Source organism: Pyrgilauda ruficollis, unplaced genomic scaffold, assembly GCF_017590135.1.
Source record: "Pyrgilauda ruficollis isolate IOZ18807 unplaced genomic scaffold, ASM1759013v1 scaffold10, whole genome shotgun sequence".
Lineage (NCBI taxonomy): Eukaryota > Metazoa > Chordata > Aves > Passeriformes > Passeridae > Pyrgilauda > Pyrgilauda ruficollis.
In genome coordinates, this window is record NW_024508101.1 from 4,681,247 (window position 1) to 4,695,107 (window position 13,861).

A 13,861-nucleotide genomic window follows, 5' to 3' on the forward strand; every position below is an offset into this window, starting at 1 on the left:
TCACTGAAATGTGCCTGTGTCTGAAAGTGGGGATGCGAAAATGAATGAAAAGAGGAGATTGGTTCTTCTCTCATCCCACCAGGCAGACCTTGAGCCAGGGAAGTGGACAGGGAATGCCCCTTCCCCTCTGCCCACAACTTGTCCTGCTGAGGACATGCTGGGACCTGTTGCTCCTCACCTGCTGCTCTGAGCCTTCCCTGGGAGGTGAAACCTGGCAGGAGCAAAGCAACTCTCACGTTTTAACATCAGGAATTTGCTAGTGGTAATTTGGGGTGTATTAAAGAGATGGCTGAAGGAATGCCCTGCAGCTCTTCCTTGTTGGGTTGTGTAACACTTTGCTTTTTGTCTTGGCTGAAGTCTTGGCTCTCAGCTGCTCAAGCCTCTGGCTGAGTCCAGTGAGTGCAGGACTGAGCACACAGCGTTAAAGGTCAGCCAGCTGCTCAGATACCACAGCCTTGCAGGAATCAAATTTGTTTTCTTAGTTTTTTAAGCACACCAAGCTATGGAAACAGATGGAGACAGTGGCTGTGTGACCCCTGCATACAGGGAGGAACTCTGAGCCACCCTGGGTTGCATTTCTTCACCTCAGGCTCACTGGAGCAACACAGCAGCAACAGAAGCAGTGCAGAGCACTCCATGGGGTTGTTTCTCTGAGGAAGTGGATTTTGCAGTGTCTGTGGGACAGGACTCTAATCTTGGGTGTGAGATTTTATGTCCCATCATTATCACAGATCCTGCATTGTCTTGAGCAAATTGTTTTCCTCTGTTCCCCTGTTCTTTGTAGAAAGGGTATAGCAGCACTTCTGCCTGCCAGGGATGCTATTTGTCCTCTCAGATTTTCCCCCAGAAGTCCTGTAGTTATTGCAGACACATGAAAACACCTTTTTGCCCTGTGTTCTTATTAAAATTAACTCCTGGACAGGTGCTTAACATTTCCCACCTTGGCTTCATGGAGAACACTCACATTTCTGTAGCTCCTTTGCATTGATATTCCAGATGTGAAAATTACCAAGAGTTTCATACAGAGGTTCTTTTGGCTAAATGTGGGCTTTTCCCCTCTCTGAGGTCTCCCTGGACTGTGCATGCTGTGACAGACCTGCACACCAGGCAGAACTTAGTCCACTGAGCTGCATGCAAGGGACGTGCAGGGCAGGGTGAGGTGACAGGCACTTGTGCTGCTGATCAGCCCTGGAAGCCTCAGTTTGCTTTGATCAGTATTTGGGGGTCACATTTTGTGTGCCAGTGGCTATTTTTGTGTGAGCTGGATGCTGCCAGCAAGTCTCCATTTAATCATCAGTACATTTTTGTGGAGAAAGGAAAGCAAGTAGGATTCCTTCTCCTTGGGGTGCTGCGTGTGTTGTTGTGGTGAGGGGGATTTTTAGTCTTTTTAAAATACAAAATGCTTGGTAGCCTGGTGGGAGAGCTGAGCTCGAGTTGCAGCTCAGAGAAGCCACAAACACCTCTGTGTGTCTGAGCAGGGTCCCCAGCTGTGTTTGGGAGCTGGCAGGTGCAGAGGTGGTCACGGGGCAGCGCCGGCTGGCAGGGCAGGCTCAAATCCTCTCTGCCAGCATAAAGCCCTTACCTGCCTTAGCAGCTTTAAGCACAACTAAAACCCACCCCAACAAGCACAAACCAGCCTTTGTCAGTCACCTTCTCCTTAGCCTTTGTGTTTCTGGCATGTGTATGTGGGAAACCTTTCCCAAGGTTTCACCTGTTGTTTCACCTGGGCACTGGCACAGCGACTTCTCCCCTAGCCCAGGCACTTCCCAAGCTGATCCTTGCTCCAGGATGCTTCCCATCATCTGTCCCACCTGCCAGAAGAGAAGGGATGTCCTGCTTGCCCAAAACCCTTTCATCTGGAGCAGGTTGTGAGCCAAGGCGCTGCTGGGGTTTCCCGTTTCGCTCTGAAATAACCCCAAACCCTCAGGAGGGGAGAGGCTGTACAGAGAGCTGATGCTCTGAGCCCTTGGGGTGTGTGCCTGGGAACATTTAAAGCCTGTCCTAGAAATAACAGATTTGCAGAGACAGCTGATAGAAAAACTGGCACAGGTAGTTTTTCTAACAGCAGCAAGTCAGTATGAATTATTGGGGCTGTTAGGGCTTGGGAAAATTCCTGGATGAGAATTTGGCATAGAAACTTTTACTCAAGGGTTCCCATTTCCTACCAGAGAAAGGACTGAGGGCTGTATTTTGTTGTGGAGCTCTGGCACATAGTGCTGTGGCTTTGGGGGGTGCTTCCCAGAGCCCCTCCTGATGCCTGAGATGGGACAACACGGCATTTCTAGGTGTCCTGATGCTATTCCCAAAGAAAACTTTCTCCAGGACCCTCCACATGCTGGGTTTATAGGCCACCTGTCTTAGATATTATAGGGCAGTAAAACCAAGTGAAATTTTTATGTAAATGAGGTTAATAAGCAGCTGCAAAGCCAAAGACTTCTAGAATCAACATTTATCCTGTATTTAGTTACCTGTATTAGCACTGGCCTGGTTTTCATTGGGGTACTGACACAAAGTTTTCCTCTGAGATATGAATGCCAGTTGCCACCAGTACATCCCACAACACAGTGATTCCTCAGTATGGTTAAGCAGGAATGAGACATGGCATCAAAGTCTTATTTAATGATGCAGCTAACTCTTAAAAATTAAAAACTGGTGACATGAATGGTTTAGAGTTAGGGTTAAATGTGTAACTGTCAGTCTGCTCCATGCAAAGTTTTAAAGAAATTGGGAAAACTGTTCCCAAACTCCCTGCAGAATACAATGGCACATTGTGATTGATCTGGTGGATGTACAGCCAGATATGGGAGAATCTCTGTGATTAAGCAGTTTAGGAGTGACTGAAATTACCAATTGCACTGGTAATTAGCTGATAAATTACAGCATAACAATGTAAACTTTTCATATGGGTCTTTTGGACAAAGTGCTTTTTAACCTCTGAAAGGTCATTTCCTCTGCATGAAGTGAAAAATGTTGCTGATGAAGCACAAGAAATCAGCTTTGTCCGTGTGTCTGGCCCATGGTACCTGGGGTGGGAGAGGAAGTGGCTGACTTCTGTTTCCTCCAGTGCTAACGTAGTTGGTTTGGATAGTGAGCACCATGCTTCCTCTGCTGCCACACCTCAACTTTCCATTATGAAAAATGCTGACAACTGATTGAGATGCCTTTTTCCCTTTTCACAATGATGAAAAGCAGTGCTGGGGTGGTGAGGGAGAGCACAAAGCTGGGGCTGCATTGTCAGGGCAGGACTTTGTGTTCCACACCAGACAGACCCCAGGAGTGATACTCAGCAGAAACATCTCAGGTGTTCTTACAGCTCAAGGCTTTTCAAAGGGACCTTGAAAACCTTTTTAGAGGACACTGAATATGTGCCTGTATTCCTTCAAAGGTTTCAACTTGTGCGTTGGGGATTACTGGTTACCCTGGAAAAGCTTTGCTCTGGCTGCCTTCATCCAGCTGGTTTTTTTTTGAAGGGGTCGATCTAATGCAGTGATGTTGCTCACATGTCACCTGCACAGCTTTGGCACTGCTGAGACTCCCGTGATATCCCAAGCTGGCATGGGGAGGTGTCCCCATGGCTGGGACTTCATGGGAGCCTTCAGGAGGGCTGAGAGCAGGTCCAGCTCTGGGCACTGCCTCCTGACAGCCTAGAGTTAAACTTGGCTCTGCACACTTCCAACAGCAGCTTTCCAGAGCTCTCTGCCAGATACATTTCCATCTGAGCTCATGATACAGCGTTTTCTGTTTGAGAGAGCTGATTCAAACAAAAATATGATTTCTTTTTTTATGGCTTCTCCCTCTTCCCTCACTGACAAACTTCACAACCAGACTGTGAACTTCATCTCATTTCCTTCAGGGTGTCACGGTGCCAGTTTCAAACAGTGCCTTCTATTCACAAACCACTTGGGCCTGTATAAATATTTTTCCTCTTCGATGTGACGCAGCTCACAGAGTACGTTAGATTTCGAATGTCGCTGGCGCCGCTTCTCAGAGGCAGCAAGTCCTGCACAAAGGTATCACTGTATGAGCTTGCCAGGGTAAATCTCCATTCTGGCCTTTGCAGAGAGGCTGGCCAGCTTGCTCTGACTGGACACAGACTGTATGGAAAGGAAAACTAAAAGTGTTTCAGGCACATGCTGTTTTTTCCAAGCTTCGTTTTCATCCTCCTCTGTGGTTGTCTCTCTGTCACCCCTTTTGCTGGCAGCACTTTGTGATCTTGGATGGACTGTCCATGTGCTTAAAATAACACTGTGCTATCTTTGTCCCCTCATTTTCTGAAAATCAGGCCACCCCTTGTACAGTCTGCATTGCTCTTAAAACCTCTGAGTCATAATTAGTGATTAGTAATTCTACTAATCTTCTGTACAGATGGAGGCCAGTTCATTCTCAGAGACTGCAAAGAGGATAAAGCTATCAGTGCTGGAATATATTAGCTTAAATACCCTCCCACACACAAATACACATGTACACATTTCTCCACTAATTGATCTGTCATTCATTTAAACATGCAGCAGTGGTGTGTTGGGGAAGGAGATGGGGAGGACAAGTGTCATCAAAAAGCTGAGAAAAGTTTGCATGTACTGGATTTATCCATTAAAAGTCATCTTTGACAGTCCAAGCAGTGCTAGGATTAAGACTGTGATATTTCTGTTGTTTTTCCAGCTGGTGTGGGGTAGGTGCTGCCCTGGGGATGGGTGCCCCATTGTGCATCTCCCTGCTGGCCCCAGGACTGTGGTGCCAGCAGAGCTGGGAATGGGGCTGGAGAAGTCACTGCACTTCCACATGGCACTGCTGGTGATGTGCTGCCTCCTGAGCATCCTGGCTCCACCTTTGGCTGGGCCAGTGGTTTCTGGGCAGGGAGATGTGGGCTGGGCAGAGGGTGTGAGGTTTGGAGCAGGCTGGTGTTTAAGCCACAGTGAAAGTGGCAGTAATTGCTCTCTTGTATCAAGCTGAGTGCATCTGTTCCTTGCTGGGGGACTAGGGGGTTCTGCATTCCCTGTAGGGTCACCCTTCAGTGAAGGGTGGTGGCACTGCTGTCCCCAAACTCAGCTCATTCGTGCCTCAGAGTTGCAGAATTTCCCTGTGCTCAACTCCAACAGCTTCCTACCTCTTACAGGTGTGCTGTATTTCTTTTAAACTCTAATTTTTCTCACTTAAAAAAAGTTTTCTGTACAGCTGAATTATGCAGCCCTGGTCTGTGTTTGTCTGGAAGCCATGGATCCTCTGAGGAGCTGTGCTCTCCCTCCTCCAGCTATTCCTGTCATTGTGGTTATCCCAGCAGGGCAGAAGCTGGCACCACCCAGGTAACCTTCACATCATTTCTCTAAGGAAACATGACTCACTGTCTATTTTCCATCTTATTTTTGGGGCTTTGGAGCCTGTTTTGGAGACAAATGCAAGCTTGTTGGTCTGAAATCCTCTCCTAAAACTGTCTCACTGCCACCTCTTAGCTTGCTGGTGCAGTCTGGACCAGCTGGCTGGACCTGACCTGGCACCCTCCTGCCTGATGTAGGGCCAGCTTATGGTTTTTTCATGAAACCTGTGATATTGAGCTTAGAGTGGAAAGCTTTTGTAGTCTCATGACTATGAGAACGTTGGCTTTTACAAAATAACTTTGGGAAAAAAAGACAACTCTTTTTGTCTGCAGCTATTTAAGGAGTGGTTATTTGATCAAAGCTGGTTATTCTGAATTAAAAAAGGAGGGTGAGACACCTCTGGCACCTCACTGCATCCCTGTGTCTGGGGTAGCTGCTCCCTGGAGGTGTCTGGATTGATGGTTATTTAGGGAGACAAGGGGAGCAGGGCTGGCTCACCCTGTGTGATGGGTGGACCAGGCAGTACTGCTTCTCTCCCAGCATTGCTGGGAAGGTTCTGTCCTTACACAGTGCTCTGCACCTTCATGGAACCTGTTCTTGGCCTCAAACACCTGGCACAGAGCCTCCTGTTTGGGGGACTTCAGCTGGGCCAAGGACCTCTGAGAAGAGGGAGCCAAAGTTTGCTGTCCAAAGTTTGACCCGTTTTCATTCTGGGAAAAACAAAGTAGTTTGTTCCAGGTGTTGAACTTAATTTGTTTTTTTCTATTAAAATAGATCCCTGGATTTTTAAAAATGAGTTGGGAGAGTCTTCATGGTTTGTCCTCTGTGTGCATAGTGACTGCTCAGTTGAGAGCATAAATAACTGAATAAGAGCATTCAGATTTTTGGGGTAACTGCATGTGTAAATTTGAGACTTTGTGCCTCTTGTGTACCTGCCTGAAGGTCGGGTTGGAACTCTGGAAGTTGCAGCTTCCTGGATTTGGGTGCACAGTTCTTTGTTGTTCTGTTTTTTTTTTCATTTTCAGTGAAAGCAGTGTCAGTTGTTTGAGTTTTCTTTGAGGAGAGCTGTTTCAGTGCCTGTGTGACACCTGTGCTCTGCCTGACACAGTTACACAGTTTGTAAAGGCGTGTGAAGCCTTGTGGGTTGATGTGCCAGTGGGGAAGGAATCAGGGAATCCAAGTAGAACTCCGTCTTTGGCACACAGAGAGCAGCCTGCAAAGGAGCAGCAGAACAGCAGGTAGATGATTTGCTCCTCTGCCAGCAGCAAAGTGCACTCCTGTGGAGCAGGAGCAAGTTCACACTGGTGGCCAAGGCTGTGAACTGTGTCCACGCTCTCAGTTCCCTCGCCAGAGTGCAGCACCCACGTCAGAGCAGCAGACCTGTGCTTTGGGGAGCAGTTTGGGAAGTCCAGTGGAATGCTGTACCTGGGGTGTCTGCTGCAGGGAGGGACAGTGGAGGTGCCAGTTTATGGGGTGAGAAAGCTCTGCTTATCTCTGACCCTGCATCCCTTCAGATGGGTTGGTCCCTGCTGCCACAGGGCTCAGCCTTGCTCCAGCGGGTTCACACTGGGGGTGGCTTGAAGTTTTAGTGCTGTGCCAAGTTTTTACACAAAGGATAGGAGTGTGTGGGGTGGAGGAGCTGGGAGGGGTGATGGCAGCTCCCAGCCAGCACAGAGCTGCCAGCATCGGGGGCTCCAGCCACTGCTGTGACACAGGGATCATGATCCCACACCAAGGTGTCTCCCTGCCCCAGGGCTGGCACCTGTGCTACGCCTTTGGTCAGTAACTCCTGCTTGTTCATTCAGTTTTGTTTTATAATAAAGGGGTTAATATCACAGACAGGAAAATTAAAAAAAAAAAAAAAACAACAAAAACCACAGTTGTAGTGCTTTCCCATTTTTAACAATCCCATTTCAACTCTTTGTGTCCCCTGACTCACTCTGGAAGGGCTTTTGTTTCTGAATCTGTATTCAAAGCAACAAACACGAAGGTCACTTCCTTCAGATTATATGGCAACGGAAGAAGTCGGGATCGTGTCTCCCTTCTTCCCCAGCTCAGATGTACAGAAAACATGAAGGCTTAGTGCATGCACACTGGGAGCACTTCTTGGGTTTCTCAAGTCCATTTAAACCAGCAGGCTGTGTAATGTGGAGGTAAGAGGCTGTATTTTAATTTCTGATGTTTAGCAGTGACAGATAACGTTATTTAGTGCCCTTGCAGTGTGTCCTGAGTTAAACATCGTGCAGAGCTCGGAGCTGTGAGCCCCGGAGAGCCAGGAAGCAGCACAGAGCAGAGAAAGTTTGGGGTGGGGTAGGTTGAAACCTTTTTGCTTGCTCTTCTCTTTGCCTTGAAGGATCAGTCCATAAAAATTTCTTTGCGTCTTTTGCACTCCATTGAGGAGATAAGGGGCTGTTTGTTTATCCCAGCATTTACAGCTGCTTTTTCCTGCCTTTGTTGTAAATGCTGCCTTGGCTACTTCAGCAAAGGGCTAAATCCAAGCTGGATTCTGGTAACTTTGCTGCAGCTGGAGCAGAGATCTCTAACTTCTGGTTAGAGAGAGAAACCTCTTTTCAGAGGTTACCCTTATGGGCTGCTCTGAGATATGATTTAACCCAAACAAAGCACAGATTCAGTCCCGAGAAAAGGCGGTCGGCGCCTGGTACAGAAACTCCTTTCAGCGTGCAACTATTAAATATCTCCTCATAAGGTTCCCTCCTCTCTCACCCCCTAAAAGACCCTTGGGAAGGGGCGGCCTGGAGATGCAGCAGTGCACACAGAGCTGGGGGTAACGGCTGCTGAGAAAGAGCCTTTGATCCAAGGCACTTGTTTTGCTTTAAAAGTGAAATGTGGAACCATCTGGATCAGCCCCCTGAGTGCCTGGCAAGCTGCTGGCACTGGGAATGTTGGCTCCTCGCCTCCACAGAAACGCTGCTCGCTGCCTGCTCCAGCCCATACCCACTGTTGTGGCTTCTCTTGCTTTATTTATTTGCTCTCTGTAATTTTTTTTAAAGAGTTGCAGATTTAAAGGACTTGTGCTTTAGCCTTCTTTTAAAATTATTTTTCATCTCCTCCTTACCTGATGTCAGTCCAAGGCTGGCATCTGGATTCCTGAGGGGCTGTTGCCAAGCAGGAGTGGCTGGCAAAGTCCAAGGGGGGGATGCTGGGTGCAGGGACCTGGATGGGGCAGGAGAAGAAGAGATTCCAGATGACTTCAGAGGATGAGATACTGCCTGGAGGGAATGGCAATTATTTGGTCAGGGCTTGCTCTGCGTGTCTCCTGCTTTGAGAGCCTTCCCTCAAAAAGCCAGCTCACGGTTGAGCAGGGAGGTGGTGGAGGGGACAGAGGAGCATCCTGTGAAAATCCATCAGAAATGGGGGAGAGCTTCAGGGCTGGGGAGAGACAAAAAGGCCTCAAGGGCAGGGTGTGAGTTTTCAGGGTTGTGAAACTACTCGTCTATAAGAGTATTTTTTCATCTTCTGTAACTATTCCTGTAACAGGGAAAGCTGAGTCTGTACAGGTGTGTCAGGGATGGCTTCTGGGGTGAGGTAAAACTCAGGAGTTACCAGAAGCTCTGCACAGAATAAACCCTGAGATTCGTGTTGTGGAGACTTAAGCAAAGAAGCTGGAGCTTAGCTGCTTTGCCTCCTGGCTGGGGAGCAGAGGTCAGGACAGGTCACAGGAGGGCAGGTGGCCAGTCCTGCCCCACTGTGGGCACTGCTCATTCAGGGACACAGGATGCTGCTGCCTCCAGCCAGGGCTCCTTCGTGGGCAGCCCCTGCATTTGTTGTGTCAGGTAGCATCAGGAAAGCACTCTGATCCCACAGGAGACCTTTTCCCCCTGAATTCCCCGGAGATTGCACTGGAACAAGCCACCCCCGTGGGCTGTGTGCAGTAATGACCTGCCTGCAGTGTCTCAGCACTACTGGTGATAAGCATGTCTCCAGCAGACACGAATTTACTGGCTGTGTGCTGCCAAGGAAAGCAGATGTTGGATTTCATTGACTTGATATTTGTGGCAGATTTCTACTGATTGTTTCCTATTAATTTTCCAGATAGTTTTTTTTAATAGCATTAGTGTAGAGTTGCCTGCCTGTTCTTTTCTCGCTGTTGTTTTAAATACACTGCGAAGTGGCAGGAATGGAATGTCAGCACCCCTGGAATGACATGACTTGTTCAAGAAACACTTCAGTTTTCAGCTTGGGACACCTTTAAGGAGAATACTCCTGCAATAAAGGTGCTGATCCTTCCAGAGAATAGCCAACCCCTTCTCTCGTGTCAGAGGGATTCAGCACTGTTATAACACTGCCAGAGAGATCCTGTGGCCTTTGGCAGTGCCAGGAGAGGTGAAATGCTGCCTTGGCAGCTGGCAAGTCCGGGGCCAGCAGAGCCAGACTTCAGCAGGAGCTCTTCCCTGTGCCTCCTGCAGTGGGGCTGATGCTGCCTGTGCTCTTGAGTGCTTTCATCCTGTGCACACTGAACAGCCCCTGCACCCCCATGTGGGATGGAGCAAAGGCAAGAACAGGAAAAAGCCATCAGGAAAGGCAGCCACACTGCAAGATTTCCTCATGGGGAGGAGAGGGGTGAGTTTTTTACGCTACACACTCCTGGCTGGGAGCAAGAAGCTGCAATTCTGCTGCTTATATTTTGCTCTTGAGCAAAGGGCAAAACTCCTGGATGGGTTACTGGATTTATCCTTTTGAGGAAGATTGAATTAATTTGTTTCTTGGATTTTAATTTATCGCTGTTCTTTGGTTTTGTTCAGTTTTTGGGGGTCTTATTACAGCATGCTCATCATTATTTCTGAGGATTTTGGGAAAGGAGGATGAGATTTAGAGCCCCACAATCTGATCTGGTGAGTGGGATTTTTCTAATGACCCCGAGAGACTGTGCCTGTCATGCTGTACCAGCCATCAATGGAGTGAATGAAAGAGTCCCTTAGATCTGCCATCCCCTGCAATGAGGAATAATAGAATAAATGGGGAAAAGGAGGCTTGCATGGGAAGTCTGTTGGCACGTGGCCCTGCAAAGCCCCAGTGCCTGCAGTGAGGGAGAGCACTTGGGCTGTTCCTGTGCCAGACTTTTTCACTGGCTCAGCTGGTGGGGCTTACATGAAAGTCAGTTGATGCTCTGCAGGAGCCAGTTTTTTCATCCTATCTCCAGCTCTCATGGCTATTTTAGGAAGGTGCCATGCAACCCAGGCAGCCTCTCAGCCCCCTGTTCCAGGCACTGTGTTTCATCTCCAGCTCATTGCCAAACTTCAGCAGAGCCAACATTTCCATGTAGAGCATCATCAAAGGGGCATCAAAGTGCAAAGCCTGCACTTTTCTCCAGCCTGTCTCATCTTAAAACATTGCTGTGCATGTCATTCAGTTATGGCTTTAAGTGTCTGTCCCTGCCTGGCTGGTCCTGAGAAGGAGAATATCCTGAGGCCTGGGAATTCTGCTGCACAGTCCCTGCAGTTGCTGTGCGTAAACATCTGAGAAGTGTGCAGAGCCCAGGTGGCCTCTGCAGCCCTTGGGAGGGATGGGGGTGGCACCTGGAGTCACCTGGTTGGTCCTGCAGGGTGGTTTGCCAGAGCACAGAGGATGAAAGATGGAGCCAGCCACTGTGGAGCACCACTGGCTATTTAACATTAAGCAGATATTGGCTTATGTTAAAGGTTAATAGTGAGATAACAAATGATTTAAGGCAAAACCCTGACCCTACTAAAATTAATGGCAAAATTAATTGACTACTCTGGAGACAGGACTTCAGCCAAAGGCTTCTTTATGACTTGAAGATTAGGAAGGAGAGGCAGTATGTCTGGAGACGTGGTCTGCCCCCATAAAGCTGGTGGGAGCTCTGCCACTGCCCTGCAAGGGATCACTGCAGGTTTATTGTGTCTGTGTGAGCCAGACTGTGGTGTTGTGGCAGGAGCCCACTGGCTGGTGTGAGCAGAGACTGGAGAAACTTGAATTTTTGGACCCAGAGCTGATTCACTGGGCACTGCAGGAGGTATCAGTGAGTCCAGAGGGGAGGGCACTGCACTGCTCTGAGGCAGAGGAGCGGGTGGAGAGGCACGCAGTGGGCTGGGATGTGGCAGGGGGTTGGAGCAATGCTCCTCTTCCTCAGATCTGCACTCGTGGGAGAGTGGAGCATTTCCCATCCTCATCCATCAGTTTCACCCTGAGCACCTCCCACCATGGGGCACTGAGTGATGCCACCCACACTGGTCAGGGCAGACCTGTGGGCTGCAGACAGGCTCCCCAGAATGTGCATCATGGTGTTTTTGGAGATTTGTGCAGATTGTTTAAAAAGCTTCCACAGCAATGCTGGTATAGCCCCAAACTTCTGTCTGCTCTTTTCCTGCTTATTCCTTCAAGTTCTGAGTGACTCCAAAGTGCTGGAACATGATGAAGCTTTGCTCTCCCAACAGACACACCAGGAAACTCTGAGGTCATTTCAACCATTATAACTTTTTCCCTCTTCCCCCCAGCTGCATGCAGGCCCCTTCCTTCCAGGAGGACAGGCAAAGGCTTTTATTTTCCTGAGATGTGCCTGGCTAGGGCAGCTCCTTATGGCAAGACATTCTTGCCTGTGATTTCACATTTTGATCAGGCTGTGCACGTTCAGGGCCAGACATAAGCTGGCTGGTTGTACCAAAGTCAATGAAGCAGTGCTGATCTGAGGCAGCTGAGGAGCTGATCCTAAATGCCTTCAGAATCAAAGGAAAAAATACACCTAAATGCCAATGAAAACCTGAAGTGTGGGGGCTTCAGTACTGAGCTTTGGAATCTCTTACAGGCTTATGAGTTACAGAAGAGAAGTTTGCATTAAAAAGCCAGAAACTTTACAAGAAATTACTGGTGATGCTTTAATGGGTGGTAAAGGGCAGCTCAGGTAGGGATTTGGACGTGAAATCCTTTAAAGATCCAGGCTGGTGCTGTAGGGTTGTGCACCTGGAAGGCAGAGCTGCTGCCTCTGTGCCACTGCCAAAAGCAGGATGGAAGCATTTTGGGATGTACTCATGGCACAGGCTTTGTGAAGTCAGTGTGCAAAGGGACAGCCCTGCCTTCTGGGAGAGGGAATTTTGCTTTTTGTTATCTGTATTATTTTCTCCTGACTGCCTGAGCTGCTGTGGTGTGCCTGTTCCAGGAATAAATTAGCCATTTTTTATAATCTATGTACTAATGATGTGCCACAGTCCAATTTCTCACTTTTCAAACTGCAGGTTTAAGGCTGTGTGTTTATGTAGTGAAAATGGTTCCCCTTTCTCTCTCATCACTGGATGCATCAGTACAGGTGATTTTTTTCCTGCCTATCAAATATCTTTTCATCTGCCAGTGAAGTTTAATTTCACGCAGTTACCCTGCCAGGAGCTCATGCAAATAACATGCACAGTTCAGTGCACCTGGGACCAAATCCCTGGTGTCACACTGGGATGTTCCCAGGAGCACCCAGCCCTGAACGAAGGGGTTTGTCTTGGGAGGAAGGAAAGAGGAGAACTGGGGGGAGAGGTTTGCTCCTTCCAAAAGACTTCTCATGGAATTCAGAGCATTGGAGGTGTGAAACCTTGCTGGATGTGGGTGGTTTTAAAGCTCTGCTGATGAGTATTTAGGTGGCTGCAGGAGCCTGGCTCAGCCACCCTGTCCCTGGGCAGTTGCACTTAGTGGTGCAGAGTGTGTGTGTGAGCCCAAACCGTGGCACATCCCCAGGGAGAGACCCTGTCCCTGGGCAGTTGCACTTACTCAGTGGTGCAGAGTGTGTGTGTGAGCCCAAACCGTGGCACATCCCCAGGGAGAGCAGCTGGGATGCAGGACAGGGCTCTGAGCCTGCCCCTGGCAGACAGTTTTGTCTTAATTATGTGCAGCTTACGTGTAATCCTCTCTTCTTTGGCCAGAGAGTTTGTAGGGTTTGGGTTTTGTTGGCTCTTTTTTTTGGTTTATTTTCTTTCTCTAGACCTTAAAACAAAGAAGGCTTAAAAATAGAAGTCAGTGACAGATAGGCCAAGTGACTTCTTTGGAACTTGCCCAGTTCTGAGAGGGGGAAATCTGACCTGGAGGGAGTACAGCACATTGGGGTTTGCTCCTGACCCAGAGCCTTCATGATTCTCATTCCTAAGCTTCCCTTCCCTTATTCTGACAGCTTTTTTTTCTTTTTGGCTTAAGGGTGTTTTTGGGGTTATTTTTTTGAGATTTCCTGTTTACACCCTGTCTAATTACTCTTTTTCTTATTTTTTCCCTAACGGGATGACACACATGGGTGTCTAAAAATATTGCATGTAACAACCAGCTTTGCAAAAGGAGGATGTTTCTGTCCAAGAGAAACAGCATAAATATCCTGCATGTGCTTTTTTCCCAAATAAACATTCAGGCTCAGGATATTGTGGGGAATTTGTCTAAGTAGCCAAGGAGTAGGGTTTTTTTTCATTGCCTTGCTGATTTTCTTTTTAAAGGATGGATGTTCTGGAAAATCTGCTTTGATGATTTTAGGTGGAGAATTTGTCTTTTTTTTGTGACAAAAGGGGAGGACAACATGTTGTTTCCTCCCAGCTAATGAAACCTTTATG

The 13,861-nt window shown here is 48.2% G+C and overlaps 1 protein-coding gene across 3 annotated transcripts in view; it reads left to right on the plus strand.

The window, feature by feature from the left end:
- FRMD4B (FERM domain containing 4B) overlaps nt 1–13,861 on the plus strand; it is a 79,854-nt gene that overhangs the window by 2,055 nt on the left and 63,938 nt on the right. The window contains exon 1 of one of the 3 annotated variants that reach the window (XM_041464173.1): nt 7,361–7,465. The exons of the other annotated variants lie outside the window; for them this stretch is intronic. The gene's annotated coding sequence lies outside the window, so the exon portion shown is untranslated. Of the gene's footprint in view, nt 1–7,360; nt 7,466–13,861 lie in introns of those variants that run through there. 3 annotated transcript variants of the gene reach the window in all.